Below are 20,784 nucleotides of genomic sequence, written 5' to 3'. Positions count from 1 at the left end.
CTGCATTTCTGGGATGTCTATTCGGGTACAAAACTCATTTAGCCTAGCCAGGTTTGACTAACCTGCAAAGAATGAATCAATTCAGGCTCAGGCTTTTTGAATGTCTGTCCCTAGCCAAGGTGTATCCAAAGTACCTAAATCAATAGCCACTTCTGAAGTGTATGATAGGTGCTTTTGAACAACTGATATATTTAAAAAAATAGAAATGATACATGAGGGGTAATAGTTGGTATCCTAATTACCAGCCTCTCAACACAATTCCTTCTTATAACATAGGGAGACTTTTTTTGGTGCTGGCAATTCAGTAGCAAAGCTAAAGATGGGATTAAGAGATCTTGTATGTTAAAATGTTTCTGCAGATGTTTCAGTTTGTTGTCTATACTGGGCATGCAGGCTTTGTTTTTTTTCTAATCCCTAGTGTAACTTTGCCAACACAAGACAAGTGATGCATAGTATTCTAGCATAGACATGTCTATAGTTAGAGAGCTTCTCAAAGTGAGCATATTGATTCAAGAACACTGGATCTAAGCAAAGGGAAGCCCCTTCAATACATTGTGCTCAGCACTCAGAATAACATTTCTACTTCAGTGGAAACCTTTGTCAAAATGTGTGACTTACATAACATCACCTCTGCATAAGGCAATCTTGAAATGGCCTCAGTTCTCTCAGGCAGTGGTGACTGTCTTCCCAGACTGCATGCTGTACTATTTTGTGAGTTCCTATTGTCAAGCTTGCTGGACTGCTTTCAGTTTTCATGCTGACTGAAAACAACAGCAAAAGAACTGGTACAGTTTCAGGGTGCATTCTCTCATGAAACATTTTCAAGAAATGGAAGCTTGGTCTTATTTAAAAATGGTCTTACATAACCATTTCTTAGCCACTTCAGTGTAAGTAGTTTATTTTGTGTTTCATTTTCCCTCTCACTAACTTTGTCCCTAGTACTATCAGCAAAACTAACCCCAAGAGACTATGAAAGCAATTTTAGATGCCAGCAGAGCATCTACTGCAGTAGAAGCACACATCTAGAACTTTTTCAGATTTGAGGGGTATGAACCTTCAGATCCTAACAGGCATCTCAGAATTTTTCTTGCTCTTTCCATGGAGGAACTGACCACAGACTTTCTTCCCAGTTAATTAGAATAAAGCTGTTTGATTCTTACAGGCGTAATGGAGACTTTGCTTATGGATAGAAAAAAGAAAGCATTCCCCAATGTTTACCAAAGAATAGCTGTTTACAAGAACTAGCATCTTGCTCTTTATTTTATGTAGCTTAGCATCCATAAATGGCAAGAAGATTGTTCTGGTACTTCAAGTCCCATCTGCATTATTCATCAGGGAAGCTAAAACTGAATACCTTCTTCTGGGACAAAGCTGTTGCTAAGCTCAAAGTTTGGGAGATCTAATAATGCAGTGTTACTTATCCTTCTCCCCAGGAAACTCTTCCACTCACACGATGTTAGAGCACCGTGACTTGGCAAAATAAAGTTTTGTGCTACTTCCTGGATACTGGACAATGGGGCAAGTATGTGAAATGAAAGGAAGATTTATTAACTCTGTCACTTAAGCAATGAACCAAAATGAAAGCAAGGGGGGAAATAAACAAGGTCCCTCACAGCATTTTAAATATGGGATGGCTTTCCCCAAATAAGCAAAAAAAGGAAAATCCAGAATACCATTTTTTACAGTCTCTCTCTCTTTTCCCCTCTCCCCCTGCACATGTATTTCAGCTTGTACACATGTATTTCAGCTTGAATGACAAATTTAAGGTATTTTATGGCATTACCACTATCATTTGAAGATCTATTTCCTCCTGGTCTTATTTTATTTAAGCCCCACCCTCCCAATAATCTTATTACTATATGTATATTGCTTCTTCAGTGAATTTTCTACAAAGAGATACAAATCACTATTTTATACCCTGGCAGTTTCATCCGTAGCAAATGTAAATCCCATTTTTTGGACAGGGAAAATAGAAAGAAGAAAACGTGTACATCTTGTACATCCAAAAGTAGTGGAAGAGGAGCTGAGCTACAGCTTTTTCTGTATCATTGGCTTTTGGTCTTGGTGTTACTCATGTGATTTTACCTGAAGTAACTCATAGCATAGGACATCTGGCAAGGGATGAACGGTGATCTCAGCTGGGGAGGCTTACAAAAAACAAAAACATATTCTTAAAGGTGAAAGGAAAAAAAGAATCAGGAAAAAAGATATACTAGTGGGAACTGATGAAGAAAAGATTCAGGACAAAAGCTCCAAACTTTCCTACATAACAAGCGATTCTAAAAGACTGAATAAGAGTGCCCCCCCCGCCACCTCCCCTTATCCCCGAATGCAGCAATTCTATTAAGGACTTGATTTCCTTTGCCTTCCCTGAGCAGTTGCAGCAACCTGAAAACTGAATGGTGTCATTGCAGCAGACATATGGGAAGGGAGCAGAAGGAAGAATTTGAAATACAGTGGAGGGTTTCTGTCCTGCAAAAAAAAAGCACTAACAAGAACAAAATACAGTAAAGAGCAACTTAATTTGATTGCAATTAATTGGCTGTGTATGCCAAAAGCTACCCCCAGACAATTTTTTTCCTTGGCTTTGAAATCTGACAATGTCCTATTTTTTTCTACCCTACACAGCAACTCTTAGAAAAGAATTTTTTGTTTAAAACACTCCCTTCAAAGGCTCAAAATTCTTGGACATGTACTCTTGTTGGCAGTCTCAGCAGAGAAATCAAGAGCTAAGTTGGCATGGAGACTGTCCTTTGACCCCTAAAAGTGGCTCCTGCAAGACATTAATCAGCTATTGTGGAGAAAGCTCTTCACTGCTTCTCCCTGTGTTGTCCTGGTTCAATGGATAAAGATATCACATCAGGTTCCCACATTGTTCATCTGACATTAAATCAGTATGCCAGTACTATTCAAGTGATCACTGGAGCTCCCATTCATAACACAGAGATTTGGCCAGGACACATAGAGTGCTGTAAGAATGGTGGATCCCACTCTAAGATAACCCTGGATGGAAGTGGTTTCAAACTTAGTGCTATAGGTTAGAGCACAGTAATGAACATCTGTACTAGATCCTATCATGACTCACTGGTTGCATTCTGCTGACATCTCAAGGAGCGTTGTGGCACCTTGATCACCCCTCCTCATGTGGCGGCAGTTTAACCTAGGCCAGAGCTCATTTCTTCTGCCCGAGTGCCAGGTTCAATGGGTCTCAATGACCTGAGGCAGCAAAACCCCTGTTTCCAGTCCCTGCACCTTTGTTCCCTTTGGCCAACTGTGAGCCACTGTCTGGTATTATCTTTCAGTGTGCAGATTCCATCTCCCCCATCTGAGCATTTGTAAATATTGCTGCTTTTGATTAGGTGCTGCTTGCTGGACAACGCATTCATGCAGGGGGGTCTCCAAGATGGTCATCTTGTACTGTTGTTCTGAAGCATTCATATCCAGATCTCAGTCTGTTCAGCTTGACCCAGCTTCTCTCTCAAGGTTGTGGCCAATGGGGGACTCCTTTGGTGTTGGTATAAAATGGTGTAGGAATAGATTTAAGACTAGATTACTCTGAACTATCATTTTATTTCTGTTCTCCCCTTATCTAAATTTAGCACAACACACAAAGCCACAGTATCTGGTCTGCTAGGCTCTCCATGGGCCCATAAACCTGGCAGCAGGGGAGCAGTTAGGGTCTGTCTTCTTATGTCATTTGGTTCAATGCCATAGGTTGCAGGGAATATATCTCTGTGTAAGTTGTTCAGCCTGTTATAAGTTTCAGTGCACTGTTAAGTACAGTATTGAGCTTTTTAGTGCAACAATTTCTGGATCATACAGGAGCACAGTAATCTGCATGGGCATATGGCATTGCATATGCAGTGGTTCTGAGAACTTTGAAGTTTGCACACCATGTCATGCTGGCTAAACGTCATAAAGCAGATACTCGTGCAGAGACTGTACTGGTGACCTTCTGAATGTGATGTTTATAGGTGAGGAACAGTTTACTATGACTCCTTGGTAGGCCAGGGTGTGCTCATGGGGAAGACCTGGATGCATGGGTTCCTAGCCCTTCTGGCTCCCCACAGGAACCCAGGCTTTTCCCAGCTGGGAGGTGGAATGCAGGTGTTCCACAGTGTGGTCAGAGCCAGGTTATGAGCAGTTGTGTGGCTTCTGGCCATGGGCAGGGCCAAGGGTCTGGACAGCAGACACACCATACATCTCTTGGTGTCTCCCTTGTCTGCAGACTCCATGTTTGTGTGGGAGGCCCAGTTGTGGAGCCTGAGATGCTGATCCAACCTGAACAACTGCAGAGCAGTGGAGATGTGTAAATGGCACCAGCAAAATGAGGACTAAATGGACCTTGATGTGGTGAGTTGGAATGGACATGCTGGCGACTGCTTGCACCTGCACTATCATAGCACTTGAATGACTGGTTCAGACCCAGAAACACATTGCAAAGGTCCAAGAATGAGGTCCACAGATGGCCATTCCACTGTCTCTGAGACACCATGCACATTGCTTTGGAGCAGAGAGAGTCACAGCACCAGGATAAGGAGTTTACAGACAGGGTCAAAGACTTCTTGGATCCAGCTATGACACTCTTGAGTGGCATCAGTATTGCCTCCCATGGAGAGATTGTGGACCTCCCAGGCAGGAGTTGTGTACAGGCTGCTGCTCACCACCATGTCATGGAGAGCCCCCTCCAGGGATCCTTCCCTGGGGTAACAGGAATGGGGGTCCCATGGGGGCTGGCCCTGGATGGCAGCTGAGGGGGAATGCTCCACACCATGCATTGAATGGGAGATGCTGGGGCATGAGGGAGCCCCAGAACAGAAGGTATGGTGCATCGGAACGACTAACCCATGGTCCAAGGAGCTAGGAAGGCATCTGGCAGGGCCTGCTTTGGGAGAAGTAGTGTGGGAGGGGAGGGGGACCAGGTTGCCTGAAAACTGATGCCAGAGCCAGCAGTGACTTGGCCCTCTTTCCAGGGCCAACTTACTACCCCCAGCCACTGGTGGTCACCAATGTAGGTCAAGGGCCCACAAGAGGTTCCAGGCATGGGAGTACTCAGAACGAGGGGCAAGGCCCATGAGCCTGCCAAGTCAGGCCACTCCAGGTCTGGGTCCCTCTGTGGGGGAGTGGCCCCCTGGGCTTGGGTCCAAGTTCTGGAGCAGGCAATGTTCCAGAGTTTTTCTTTATTAGATACACAGACAGTTTGGCAACTGCAACATTTAATTAAGAAGGGGCATCAGTTTCTCACATGACATTCACCCTGCCACCCAAAGGTTTTGTGTTTAAGTTGATTCCCCATGGCTTCCCGCCTTCAATATTATAACCACCAGGTGCACCCAGGGTCTTTCCCCTCTCTCTCAATGTTAGCTGAGAAGATGTTCCAAGTTCTGGAGCAGGCAATGTTCTACAATTTTTGTTTTATAAGCACACTAAAAGTTTGGCAGTTTCAACATTTGATTAACATGAGGCAAGTTTCTTCCTCAGACCATATTCCCCTGCAGTCCCAGTGTGTAGACCTGGGTACGGTTGGGAAAGTAGTAGGGAAGGGGGATAGTGCTTGGCCAGCCTGGGTTGTGGGCAGCATTGCCCATGATTGAGGGCCAGAGTAGTCTAGAACTGGAGACCTGTGGCTTGTTGCCAGGGCAGGGGCACTTAAAGCCCTTCTACTACACTAATCCAGGAATGGTTCCTGGTCCATGTGGGTAAGGATCTACTCAACCAGATTGTGGAGATCTGAACAGCCTGCCCATGTATAGGCCCAGAGCCACCAGTGCTGGCAGGGAGAGGTGGGGTGAATACAAGTATACAGGATACATGCGCATGCACGTGCGCACACACACACACACACACACACACACACACACAGAGTGGGCACAGAGTGTGCTGGGTGGGCATATGCAGGACAGCCAGCTGGTGGCTCTTGGCCATGAGGGAACACACTATGATGAGCTACTGCTGCTGCTACATCAGGTCCATGTGTGCTGCCATGATGTTCCTGCCAGTCAATCATAGGTGGCTTGACCATTTGGCTCTGTGTGGGAGTCTTCAGCAGCCTGAGGAGTCTGTAGGGCACACTGGGAGGTGTGTGAGAGTCCCCCTACCTGATGGGCTTGGTCTGTGCAGGCAGAGTTTGAATCCCCCTGCACCCTATATGGGCTAACAAGTGTTCTGCTTGCTCATGACTTAATGTGGAGTGCTTAGAGTAAAGCTCAAAAGTTAGAGCACTCTTGACTTGGGCTTCCCGAATGTCTGTACTTAGCCTCTGATATATGCTTTTGAGGCCTCTACTTATCTTCCATGTTTATTCAAAAAAATCCAAATGTTCTGAAATTCTGTTTAGATGATTATATATTTTTCTTGTTTCCTATTTCATTATCTTTCCCTAAATCATTTTTCCATTGTTTTTTATGCAGGGTAGATTATTAGATTTAGGCTGGGAAAAATGGATTCCTTTGAAGTCAGATTTGTTCAAATGTGGTCACTAATTGTTCGTATTCATGCAAATTCCAAATTCCATGTTTATTGAAACAATCAGGGAATTCATGTTCATTGTTGTATGTTCAAATACATACAGAAACTGAAAATGTCTCCTTTTGGTTTAGGTTGCAGTGTAGTTTTATAATTATACTGTTTACCCTATGGTGGCTGACTGACAGTGTGACAGGCATCCATCTCTGTTATGAAGAGAAGATGAAGCACTTACCTGTTAGGAGCTCCCAGGATGTGGTGCAGAGTGATGATGTCCTCAGACAGTGTCTCCCTTGGTGATAAGTCTCAACACCTCAAAGAAACCCAGGCAGGGATAACCTGGAGGCTTAGAAACAGACAAAAAGATTGACAATGGAACTGGCTGGGACTTATATAGGCAAGCCTCAGGATTGGCAACAAGCACATGGTATCACTTGGAGGATACTGCAAAACCAGCAGGCACAAATGGAGGAACTGATAAGTGTAAGGGCTCAAGAAGAAGAGGCATTCTTTCACATCACCAGTTAAGTGAGAAGATGGAGGCTTGATAAACAGCCATGGCTTGAGTACCAGATAGCCTAACACTTCCTAGAATGATGTATGAGGATGACCTGGACATTCCACAATAATCATCAGACGATGGGATCCATCTGGGTGGGCCAGTCAGCTAGACCCTTTTACTAATAGGACCAGCTCAAGTGGCATACAGGGCCTTGTCTACAGCAGACACAAAAGATTATGAAAAACTAAAAAGAGCAATTTTATACTGCTTAGAAGTTTCTCCTGAATATTATAGGCAATGTTTTCGAGAAAATAAAATGTTGGAAAAATTGAGACCTCAGTTGTTAGCTCATACACTTAGTACTGGAAAAATGGATACAACTGGAGGGCAAGTATGTGGCTGAGGTCCTGGATATCTTTGCACTAGAACAGTTTCTTACTGACTTGGGTGAAGATACACAGAAATGGGTTAGCAGACACCGGCCAGAATCAATGGAAGAGGCCCTACATTTAGCTGAGGCTTTTATGGCTGCAGAATGAGAGGCAATGTGCAATAAAATTGGGAAAGGTGGAAGTGTTACAGCGACCAGACTGGGGGATTCTGAGAACCACTGGTGAAAATCAGAACTTGCTAGAGGACCAGTTAAAGAATCCAAGAACAGCGAACCTAGAGAAAGAATCAGTTACAGATGTGAAAGTCAGGGTCACATTGCAAGGTTCTGTCCCAAAGAGGTGAAAGAGAATCAGGGGATTTACTGCATGAAGAGAAAATGGACTGTAGTTTTGGCAGATATAAAGGTCTATGGTGATGGACCAAACTGATAGTAGATGTAAAGATTGGGGACTTTGTACTTCCAGACACAGTAGATACTAGATGTACACAGACTATGATAAGAGCTGATGATTTCTCCCCAGGCTGGAGATGAAGAACCTCCATTGAGTATGATTTGTATTCATATACTCATATACTTACTGCAGATGACAGCCGAGACTAACTCTTATGGGAAGAACTAAAGATATAGCAGTGGGTCTGGGAGAAACTTAACCATGCCTGATGCTGTTGGAAGTATATTGGACCTACCTGAGAGAGGTGGTGGGTCAAACAATGGAGAGACCCAAGAAGTCTACAGGAGGGGGGGCAGAAGACTCACCAACTGAGGGTCTTATGGGGGTGGAGGCAGAGAGTATTCCATAATCCATGGCCCCAGACACAGCATTAGATATGGAGGAGATTATAAGGAATGGTCAGTTCAGAGAAGAAGAGTTCAGAGAAGAAGAGGGACAAGAACCAATAGGCCAACACAAACTTAAGGAAGGGTTAGCTAAGCAAGAAGGAGAGGTTGTGAATCTTGGACTAGCTGAGGTTTTCCCCAGATCTTAGGTAAGAAATAGCATATTGTATCGGGTTGAATGTGGGAAAGGGGAGGATGAAGTATTATAGTTTTTAGTACCGCAGAAATATTGGCAGACTCTGTTACTGCCAGCACACACTCTCCCTATGGAAGGCCACCTAGGGCATAATGAATCAGAGGTATGGCTGAAACAGTGAGTATTTTGGCCTGACCTCTATTAAAAACAGGTCAAGACCTGTTGTTATGTTTGCCCAGTTTGTCAGACAGTTTCTGATATATGCCCTACCTGGGTGCCCCTTTTGCCATTGCCATTAGTGGAAAGACTCTGATTGTATTGCCGTGGACACTGTGGGACCTTTTCCCAAGACCAGTGCAGGATATCAGTTTTGGTAAACTATGCCATGAGATTTCCAGAAGCTACTCCATTGAGGTCCATTTCTGAGGTCCCCAAAATAGTGGAGGAACTTATAAAATGGATATCTAGGATAGGGATACCACAGGAGATTCTTACAGATCAAGGGAGGAATTTTATGCCTAGCATCCTTAGTGGGGTTTGTGCTACACCCAAAAGCCAACAACTCAAAATATCTGTTTACCATCCACAAGTGGATGGATTGGTTGAAAGGTTCAATCGCACTGTAAAGGGGATGCTGATACCCCCATTACTGTTTGCTATTAAGGAGGTACTTCAGGCTTCTATGGGGTGTAAGCCATTTGAATTGGTTTATGAACATTGCCCACGAGGCTTCTTAGATGTAATCTGTGAGGGGTGGCTTGAATAGACTCTGGGAAGAGAGGATAGACTGAAGCAGGTACGTGAGTTTCAAGACAGTTTAGAACAGGTGGAGAACATTGCTCAGGAAAACCTAGAGGAAAGTCAGATACGTCAAAAAACAAACAAACATTACAATAGCCAAACTAGAGAGAGAGAGCTTCAAGAGGTGGACTGGGTACTGGTAGTCCTACTGGACAATAATCATAAATTATTCTCATGATGGCAGGGGCTGTTTCAGGTGGCATGGGGGGTAGGCCTGAGTGAATTATGAAGTCTGGAGAACAGAACCAACAAATAAGTCACACATTTATCACATAAACCTACTTAAGAAATGGCATGGGGAAGAAGGCTGGCTCATGCAAAATGAGATGGGTTTCCAAGAGCTGTACTTTGAGGTAGGCCCTGTCCTGACAAATGAGAAGGGTGGTGGGCCTGCTATTGGGGCAGACTTATCCACTGATCAAAAAGGCAAGTTTCAAAGATTAGTGAGAGAGTTTCAGGATGTGTTTAGTGAGAGGCCAGGGGAGGCAGAGGGGATGGAACATCATATAAACACCCCCTCCAGGTTGTATAGTAAGGAGCCATTGGAGAAAGTTACTCAGACATTTGCTGAAATTGGTGAAAAATGAGTTAGACCAAATGAAAACACAAGAAATGATAGAACCATCACGCAGCCCATGGAGGAGCCCTATATTAATTGTACCTAAACCTGATGGCTCTATCAGACTGTGCATGGACTATAGGAAACTTAATGCGGTGGCTATATTTGATGCATTTCTGCTGCTGCAAATAGATGACATGATAGAAAAAGTAGGCCAGGTGTGTTTCATATCAACTCTTGATTTAACTAAGGGATACTGGGAAATCCCTATGGCAGTGCTTGATAAATAAAAAACTGCTTTTGGCATGTCCTGGGGTTTGTTCCAATTTACATGCATGCCCTTTGGGCTGCATGGGGTGGCTGCATCATTTCAACATCTAGTGGACCTAATCTTGGCTTCCCATCAATCATATTTCACAACTGAAATTATTATTTTTACTGACAATTGGGAACAACATCAACAACACCTGAGAGAAGTATTATGAGAGTTGAGAGGAGTGGGACTGACTGCTAATCCTAGAAAGCGTGCTGTAAGGCAGAGGGAGACTCAATATTTAGGTTTTAGAGTGGGACAGGGCTTCATTAAGCCATTGGCCAATAAAGTTGTGGCCATAAGAAACTACCAACCACCTCAAAATCGTAAGCAACTTTGGTACATTTTAGGGCTAGTGAGCTATTATCAAAGATGTATCCCAGGGTTTTCTGAGTTGGTGACCACTCTAACAGACCTGACAATAGGGAAACAGAAGGGTTTACAGTAGTCTATGAGGGCTATGGATGCTTTTGAAAAAGTAAAGAAGGTTCTTTGTTGGGGCTTAGTATTGTATACTCCAAATTTTGAGGAGACATTTTCTCTACAAACTGATGCCTCGGGGTAGCTCTCAGAGCCATATTATTTCAGTGAATACAAGAGGAAGAGTGACCCATAGCTTATGTCAGTTGCAAACTCTCAGGAGAAGAAACACGGTATAGAGAGGGAATGTCTGGCTGGATGATGGGGAATGGAACTCTTCAGATATTACATTTTAGGAAGAACTTTCATCTTAATTACAGATTATGCTCCGCTTAAGTGGTTGCAATCCTCAAAAACAGACAATGCTTGCATTATGCAATGGTCCCTGGCCTTACAACCATTTTCTTTCTCTGTACAGCACTTCCCTGGAAGGAAGAATACAACAGTAGATATCTTCTCTCCCCCTCCTTAGGGAAGGAAACAACAATATTGGCTGTCAGAAGATTTTTGGGAAAAGACAAGAGGCTGGACTCTATTCAAGAAGTAAATGATCCTGATTCTAGTAAAGGAAGGGGGAGGAATTTTGAAGTAAAGGGGGATATGTAACAGGGTGACCAACATCAGTCCCTGTTACAAAGAGAACATGAAGCACTTACCTGTTAGGAGCTCCTGGGATGCGGCACAGAGAGATGATGTCATCAGATGGCATCTCCCTTTTTGATAAGTCCCAATGCCTCAAAGCAAAAAAATAAAAGAAGCAGGTTGCCAGAGGAGAACAGGAGCTGAAGAAGCCTCAAAATAACCAGCAACAAGGTTAGTTTTCCCAGGAAGGGGACAAAGAGAGCAACCGGCTATGGTTGCTGCAGTCTACATGGAGGTGCAGATTCCAACACTAACTTACCTTACTGGGCTCAGAACAGACCCAGAAAGAGTGCGATCACCTGTGGAATACTGGTGAATCTTAGAAAAATACTGACTATTGGGAAGAGATAGTGGGGACAGGGAGACTGTGAGCCTTTCCCTAAAAGATACACTATACAACAGAACAGAAAAAGAGAAAGAAAGAGACATTTACATGGAAGTTTGGGGGACTAGGTAAGAGTCCTTGAACCTATGTGGTGATAAAATGATTATTTGTTAGTGGCCAAACAATCCTGCTGAAGATAAAAGCTGAGTGAAGGATCTGGCTTGCTGCCAGAAAATCAGAACTGAATTTCCAGACTGGATGAGCATGGACAGGGTTTGAGGGGAGATGGAGCCCTGCAACAATGATCCCAAGGTGGGATACCTGTCATTGTATGTATGTATGCAACCTTTTCTTTGTGATCTATTTATTTTCTCCCATCAAGGTATGGCAGAAGAGTCTCCAAAGGAGAGGTAGAAACACACATACAAAGTAAGAAGGGAAGAGAACCATAGCGAGAGGAGATCTACAATCATACTGTAACAGTGGTGAGAAGATTAATTAGGTTAGATTGGTTAAACATGGAAAATGAAAAGCTTTATATCAGTGGTGAGTATGATTATCTTTTTTAAATAAAGAGGTTGAGATAAGAATGAAGAAGAAAACAATGAAACTGAATAATGGGTAGCTTTATTCATTACTTTGAGTGATCACTTTATCTTGTATATTCACATTGACTCCATGGGAGTTAGACAGAACATAAGTTAGCACAGAATTGCATTTCTGAATAAACTACTATTTTTTTGCCTGTCCTAGCAATACATGACTAATTTTTTACACATATTAATTACAAGAAATTGCATGTTCCTAATGTATAGCTGTATCCTGAATGCTTATGCAGTTAGTTGAAACAAACTAGATAAATGCTCTCAGGCACAGTTTGCGCTTAAATACAGCTTGCACTTAAATACCCCTGACATTTAATTCTTAGTACAATTATAGATACATTATTTTGTAAATTAAAGTTCTTGTTAAGTAGAGTTTTTGATCCAAGTTATGCTGTGATCACAGATAATAGTTGAAAATGCAGAGTGTTATCTAGGATTCACATGTAGCTAGTACAGTAGGACATTTAATGAATATTCTTTTCTAAGTAGAAAAAGCAGAATAGGTGGTATGAAAATTTGGATCTGGATTAGATTAAAATTGGAATTAATATTTGATTTGGGGGTTCAGATTTGGACTTGATGACCTGTGTCCAGCAGTTGTAAGGAAATAGGTCACTGCCAGTTGTAGTCCAGCCTGAGTCAAAGACTATTTTAAAGACTTAAATGAGACCTGATAGTTTCACACCCTTGAGGAGGTCACATTCAAAATTTAAGCTCATCTTGGCTGTTAAAAAACTGGTTGTGCTTGAAGAATGAATGAATGTGGGAAGACATTCAGATAGAGCTGTTTCCAAACAGAATATTTTTCAAGCTTTACCATGAAGCATCAATTGTTTTCTAAGGAAACATTTTTTATCATCCAGCAATCCACTTACAGCAAGACATAACATTCTTCTTCTGTTATTTTTACTAGATTTCTTATTTGTTCTCATTTATTTTAATGTCAGTATCTCATCACAGAGTTTAGTCCAGTACTAATTTGCAATGTCTGGTTGTTCTCTGTACCTTTTTTTTTGCCTGTTGAAGTCTTGCTTTGGTGCTCTCAGTTGGCTCCTTGTTGTGTTCCAGATAAGCTGTGTTCTTGATGTTGATGAGAGGTAACAGTTCTGCATTTTCCTTCATACTGGATGGTTTCTTTTCCCTAAATGTAGCTTTAGTTATTTCATGGATTTCAGTTCTTAAACTTTCCTAAATTTTCTCTGCCTTCTTTGATAGTGACTTCCCAAACATGCTGAGTTTGAAAGCCTTAACAAACTCTTGGCACTTCCTCTGGCTCTTGGTGTTAGTGATATTGACTTTGGACTTGCTCTTAGGTTTTGCTCTATGTAGTTTCTTGGCAGTAATCTTCACTTTGCTAATGATCAGGGAGTGGCTAGTGTCAAAATTGGAACTGTGAAACTTGTGGGTCTTCTGCACTCAAGGTAGATCTTTCCTCCTAACAATAACAAGGTCTAGTTGGTGCCTGTGGCTTAATCATGGATGATACCATGACACTTTGTGGTGCTCTTTTCCAGCAAAGTATGAATTGGTAATACACAGTTGGTTTTGGGCGCAGAATTTAAGAAGTGGTTGACCATTTTCATTTATCTCGCTGATGCTAAAACATCCTAGGCAATCTGGCTATGAGTTGATGCCTGCATCAACCCTTGCATTGAAGTCTCTGAGGATGGTATTTCCATGATAACTTGGTGCAGAGTGTCATCAAATTTATCCTTCTCTTCAGGGATGGAATTGAGTGTTGGTGCATAAGCACTGAAGTTGTTCACAAAGCTGATGGCCATCTGAAGTCTAAATGAAATGACATGTGGATGTCTAAGCTCAAGATGCTGCTCCCAAGTGGTTTGTGGCCTGGTGTTCCTTGCTTGGGATTTCTCTTTCTCTGGCACTAATGTCCACTGAGCAGCATCTCCAAAGGGAAACCTCTTGTTTATCTGCCATGTCTTATTCTTAGGAGTAGATGCAAGAGGCTTCTGTTTGACCCAGACTCACTTGGAGGTGCTCCATATGGACGACCACTGGGGCTCTGCCTCTGCTACACACCTTCCATGCACCAAGCTGATGGTCTTTAGCTGCATGGTCGATGATCTGGGCTCTTCCATGTTCCTACGTGACATGTCACCCCAGTCAAGCCACTTGTGTGTTCCAGTGGGGTTGGGTGGTTTGCGTGGTGGCTGTGGGTCTGCTGGTGAATGGCCAATTACTCTCTGACATGCTCGGCCTGTGGAACCCATAGAATGTGAGGAAATGGTCTCACTCCCTCAGACCATTTCCTTTGGCTGGATGGGCCTTCTGGCCCTGTCAAAATGCAATCTTCTACTCCCAGAGTCCCTGAGAGCTCCTGGCTTCTCGGCTCTGGCAAGGGCATGAAAGGAATATGACCTCTATCTCAGGCCCCAGGAGTAACAAACAAAAGAAAACCAAAAGCAGGGAGGCAGCAGTTTTCCCCCTACTCTTGCATCCCTGATGTGTGCTGGGCCCTTGGATCCTCGGCCCCATTCCCTTCCTTGGTCTTGAGCATCGCTTCCCTGGGAGGTAGAATCTCCCTCTGGGATGTCCCCAGTATCCCCGAAATGTAGCACGGCTGGGCATGCTGGCTGGGAGCACACAGCTACTATGCCACTGATCCCCATCTCTCCTTCTCATGCCAGCTCTTGTAGCCAGTTCCAGGGCTGGCAGATGACATCATGCCTCTGTGCCATCCCAGCCGCACCAAGAGTTTACTAATGAAGTGTGCAGGTGGTGCTGCCCACTGCTCCTTGTTTTCCACTGTTGTGCCTGCACTGGGTAAGTTTCCCCAAGTCACAGCTCTTTCTGGACCATCTCCCTGGGTCTTTGGGCTTCCCCTGCCACTTCTATGTCCCTAGCACTGGGGTTTTCAGCCCCTTGGACTTGTTGCCCTGTGACATGGTCCACTCTCACTTACCAATGGGTGTTTCTATAGGCTTTTTCACCTTGTTGCTCACAGAGAAGCTGATGCCATGTAGACAATTTTCTTCAGTGCTTTTGTGTTGCCAAAAGAAAGTATAATTGGCCTCTCAGATAGAACTAGCATCTGCAAGTCTTATTTCCTTGAGTGCTACAATATCAATGTTGAGTTTGTGCTACTCACAGTCAGTCAAGACTTACTTCCATATTCTGCTCATGTACTGTAGGTCATCATCATCTGTCAGGCCAGGACATGTGGTCCTGATGTTCCAGCTTCCAAGCTGGAAAGTTTTTGGTTTCTTGTTTCTCAACATCTATGATCTGGCCACTGGCACCAAGTAAACCTCAGACAGCCTCAGACACAGGAAGCCTAAAAGTCATGTACGATAGTCTGAAGAAAGCTCTAGCCCCTACTGTCAACAAGGTTGCCCCTCTGAAGTTTTACCATAATGAAGCCATTACAGATAGAAGCAAGCAGGTATCTTATTGTGCTGAACACTACTCAGAACTATACCCTCAAGAAAGAAACATCACCAGTTAATCACTAGACCAAGTACCAACTCTACAGGTCATGTCAGAGTTAGATGTGGAGCCCACTGTAGAAGAGTGCACTGCCAACAGTATGAACAAGGCCATTGATTTATTAGAAAGTGGCAAGGCTCCTGGAAAAGATGGTATTCCAGTGGAAAGTCTCAAGTGCAGGAAAGAAAGCCTACTACCATATCTTCATCAGCTGCTACTCAAAAGCTGGTAAGGTACCACAAGGCATGTGTAATGCAAACATCATCACTCTGTATAAAAATAAAGGTGATAAGGGCAACTGCAACAACTACAGAGGTATCTTGCTACTAAGTACAGCATGAAAAATTTTCACAAGGGTCATCTTGGTGCACCTACAACAGCTAGTGAGTTGTGTCTACCCTGAATCTCAGTGCAGATTCAGGGCTGGAAAGTCAACCATAGACATAGATATTTTCCCTTTGGCAACTTCAAGAAAATTACAGAGAGCAAAACCAACCATTGTACATCACCTTTGTGGATCTAACCAAAGCATTTGACACTGTCAGCGGAGGTCTATTTGCAGCCCTAGAAAAGATAGGTTGCCCACCAGTTCTGTTAAATCTTATACATTCCTTCTATGACAAGATGAAAGCAACTGTTCAGTTTGATGGGTCCATTTTGGACAGCTTCAAGATGAAAAGTGAAATGAAGCAAGGAGGCGTTCTTGTCTTTACATACTTTGGAATCTTCTTCTCAGTCCTCCTGAACCGTGCGTTTAAAGACATGGAAGGTGGAGTGTACCTTTATACAAGATTGGATGGGAAACTCTTCAACCTGTCATGACTTAAGGCAAAGATCAAAGTTAGGTGCTTATCAGGAAGCTTCTACTCACTGATGATGCTGTCCTTATAGCCCATGATGAAGACCCAGTGCAAGAACTCATGGATCGCTTTTCAAGAGCTTGTCAGGCATTTGCTCTCACCATGAGTATAAATAAAACAGTTGTGCTAGGACAGGGAGTTCCACAAGTTCTACCCTTAATGAGAACCAGCTAGCAGTAGTCCAAACATTCAGCTACCTAGGCTCCACAGTGACCACGAACCTCTCAGTGGATGAAGAACTTAATATGCACATCAGAAAGGCCATTACCACCTTCAACAGGCTAACTAAAAGAGCATGGAATAACCCAAAGCTTACCATGAAGACCAAAATGCTAGTGTACAAAGCTTGCATACTCAGCACTTTCATGTATGGTGGGAAAACATGGACAACTTATGCACATCAAGTGAAAAGGTTAAATAGCTTCCGTCTGCACTGTTTACACCACATATTCAACATCAAATGGCAAGATAAAGTTGCCATTGCAGAGGTTCTTCAAAGAGAAAATTTACCAAATGTGACAGCCCTACTCAGAGATGGCTGTGCTGGCTGGGCCGTCTGAGCAGATTGGAATATGAATGTATACCCAAGGACATGCTATATGGCAAACTGTCAGAGGGAACAAGAACAACAGGATGTCACAAGCTTTACTGCAAAGATGTATACAAGAGCGATATGAAGTCATTTGGAATTGATCCTGACCAATGGGAAACTGTGGCAAGTGATCAGAATAGGTGGTGTCACTGTCTCCACCAGGGCATTAAAGTTCACAAGAGGAATTGACTCCAACAGCTTGAAGAGAAAAGAGACTTCAGGAAGCAAGCAACTCCTGTACCACCCAATCACAGGCCATATACTTGCAACCACTGCCACAGATCATGCAAATCTCTGATTGGACTATTCAGTCACTTGAGACGCTGCAAACCATCTACAGCATAAGCTACAATATCCACCATCTCTCGCAGATGAAAGGATGCCAGTCATGTTAATCTGTCCCTCATTTAATCCAATTTCAATTGAGCAGAGGCTTAGTCACTAATTTAGTGTCACAGAAGTTACTTGGAGCAAATTAGAACAAGTGCATTGTTGCTCTTTTGAAAAATTAAGTGTTAAGGAAATAGGAGACAGCACCAACCACTGGTGACAGCACCTACCACGGAATCTTTATTCTCTTATAAGAAGTGCCAATTATGTGCTACATAGGCATATAAGAGCCCAAAGAAGTCTAAGCTCAGCTGGGAGGAGCTAATATGAAAGCAACATGGACCATATACAGGTAAAATTCTGTAATGCCTTGTGGCTTTCAGAAGAAATCTCCATTGCAGGCTTCTTAACTCCCTATAGGGAAGGAGTGATAGCAGGACTAATTTGCACAGCAAGGGAGCAATGTGCTACATTCACTACTGGGTTCTTTCTCCATAATGTTGGTTTTAAAAAGAAAGAATCTTTTAAGGGAAAAATATCAGATTCAGACCAAGGTCCAGAACTCACATGGAATTTAGTCATTGAATAGCTTGTCAACATCATACTGTTGGCAAATCACAATGAGGATGTTTGTGTGTTTGTTCCAAACACAGAAATTTTCCAGTGAGCCTGGTTTGGGCTTCTCCCCAATTGCAGCTCTTAAACTCTCAGTCTGTGAAGTGCTTGAAAAGCAGCCATTGGGAATGAGCCTGGAGCACCTTTATTGGTGAATTTCCAGTTTTAGAGTGAGTCAGTGGACATAGGTGGGAGGGGCATGCTTGGGCCTGTTCATCTCCATTATAAGCACTGGGTCATAGTGTCACAGGCCAGCTGGGCACTGTGAGTGTATCAATTTTATCACAGGCCAATTGGGCTGTTTGATTCAGTTTTGGATTGAGGAGGCAAAGCTGGGAGTGAAGTAAAGGCAAATTTATTATAGCTTACACACACACAACAGTTAACAGAAAGATAAATGTGATAAGCAGATAATGCAGTATTGAAGAGCTAATAGTAAATAACAGATAATAACAACAGATAGATCAATTCTGCCGCAGGCCAACTGGGCACTGTGAGGGTATTAGCCACTGGGCTGTTTAAAACAACAGATAGACAGACATGGGCTGGCAACTTATCGATGGTCCCTCAATGCCAGGTACACATCAAATGATTCAAGTGAAGTCAGGCATCCCCGATTGATGCTGTCAGAGGGATTACTGGGGAAGGTCCCTTGATCAGGATCTGGTCTTCACTTACACTGGAAGTCTAGGGTCCAGGTGTGGAACAGAAATGACCATTCTGTTCCCTCCTTCCTGTTGGTTACCTGATGCATGTGCTTTTTATACCTAGTCTTATGCTAATCTGTTTGCTTTAGAGCCACTCACAATCTTGCTCTATAGCTGTTTCCCTATGGGATTTAAAGGTGTTAAAAATTTTCATAAAAGGTTACTACCTAGACTCAGGTTTATCCAATAAGCAAATTACAATGCAGCACCTTTAGGTTTGAAATTACCATTGCTCCGCCTAAGCCCCAACCCCTTTTAGGTTTCATTTAAATATGCTTTCTTGGGATGTGCTTTCCCGGAATGTATTGGGTGAGCCAGGCAGTTGGATTCAGTTTTTTATTGTCAAAGCTGAACCCTGAGCAGAAGCTGTTAGGTCAGCTAATCTCACATCTACATCTTTGTCTATGAGGCCCAGTCAGTTCCATGAACAGTTAATTTTATCATTTTGGTTAAACTTATGACAGACAAGTTACATTTGTGGTTTACAAACTTACAAGCTTTATATTAACTAATATTACCTGTTTAGGCAAAATACCAAATGCCTTTAAGAAGCACATATTTATTGCTTATTAATCCCTGTGGTTCTGGCTGTCACATCATAGACTAGCCCTGTGACTGGAAACAGACATTGCTTTTGTGCTTTGCTTGGCAAAAAGGCCAAGCAAAAATCATTAAATTAATTGAATTGATAGTGACATGGTTTACGGTATGAATGTTATGAGAGGAGAACTTAGACATGTTATTGAACACCTACTGTGCATCTTGGATAGATATTTATTTTTCTTGGTCTTAACTGCCAGCTGTGAAGATGACTTCCCTGAGCAGATGATATTGCTTGCCATGAACAGGATTTCCTTGTAAAAACATAGGGAGGAATATATTTAAATGTATGACCCAAGAATGTTGAGGAAAGCTTTTACTGAACATGAACAATGAAGCAACAATAGACAAATATTATTTTAATTTTTTTGAGAGTTGCTTATGCCAGAACTAATAGTTTCTTACTTGAATAAATACATAATTCATACAGAACAAATATATTTATTTATCTATAAACTATTACAAATAATGTTTCCATACTATTTTCCATCCAATGGTATCATATGGTTCAAAGTGTATATCTATGTGCATGTGTGTGTATATATTGATCTATCTAGTCCATCTTAAATCTACATACTTTGAACCAGTTATGTCATAATCAAGTTATATAGTATAATATAACTTATTATACTTGTGAGCTGACCACTCAGTAGCAAACAAGAAATGATAGGTAGGGAGAGAGAGAAAAAATGTTAGCATTCTGAAAGAATATAAGTGGGATAAGAGTAAATGTGTCAAGGACAGAGGAAAAAATGTTGCAGTAATTGGAATAAAAGATAAGGGTCTGATTGAGAGCTTTATCTTTGTGATAAAACTATATCTTTATAGATAAAACTATACCTTAAAATGGTATAAACAAAGAATGAGCAAGTTTTTGTCCAAGCCTGATTGTGAGAATCCAGAGACAAGGCCTGAGTTGAAGATGATAACTAGGTTGTGGGCCAGACTAATAGGTTAGAGGATGATGATAGTAGTCATTTAGAAAGGAGATATTGGGGAGGTTATAGTAGGAAAAATGTAAGAACTTTTGTCTTAGCTTTGATAAACTTGAGCTGACTGCTAGACATCCATGAGGAGATGTTAGAGAGAGAAACGAGATATTCGCTTGGACAGAAGAAGACACTTTTGGAAGAAATAAACACCTCTGCGAGTCATCATCAAGGAGGTGGTTGAGTTTCTCTGAGGATTAGATTCTCTAGAGATAAGATGAAAAAAGGTTAAGAGTCAGGCCCAAAGAAGGACCTTTTTGGAAGCTGGAAGTGGGGGAAAATTGAACATCAGAAGAACATGCTGAAGGAGGAATTAGAGAGGTAGGAGAACTAGCTGAAGAGAGAATCATAGAAAAAATGGGGGAAGAGCAAATAGAAGAGCATGTTCATAGTTGATGTTCATGGTTCTTATTAACAAAGTTTCATCAAGGAGGAAAAGGATAGAGTTCTGGTTTTGAGTTTTAAATAGAGCTAAAGAGACTGATGAACAACTTCAGTGGAGTGACAGAGGCAGAAGCTGCATTAGCAAGGGTCTAGAATGGAATTGGAGGGGGAAAGCTTCAGACATCAAGTCTAAACAACATATTCTATGAGCTCAGAGATGAAAGGAAGCAGGGAATTTGAGTGGTAAGTGGAGAGGGAAGT

Source organism: Crocodylus siamensis, chromosome 1, assembly GCF_052110815.1.
Source record: "Crocodylus siamensis isolate JL-2025a chromosome 1, ASM5211081v1, whole genome shotgun sequence".
Lineage (NCBI taxonomy): Eukaryota > Metazoa > Chordata > Crocodylia > Crocodylidae > Crocodylus > Crocodylus siamensis.
This window is presented reverse-complemented; position numbering follows the sequence as displayed.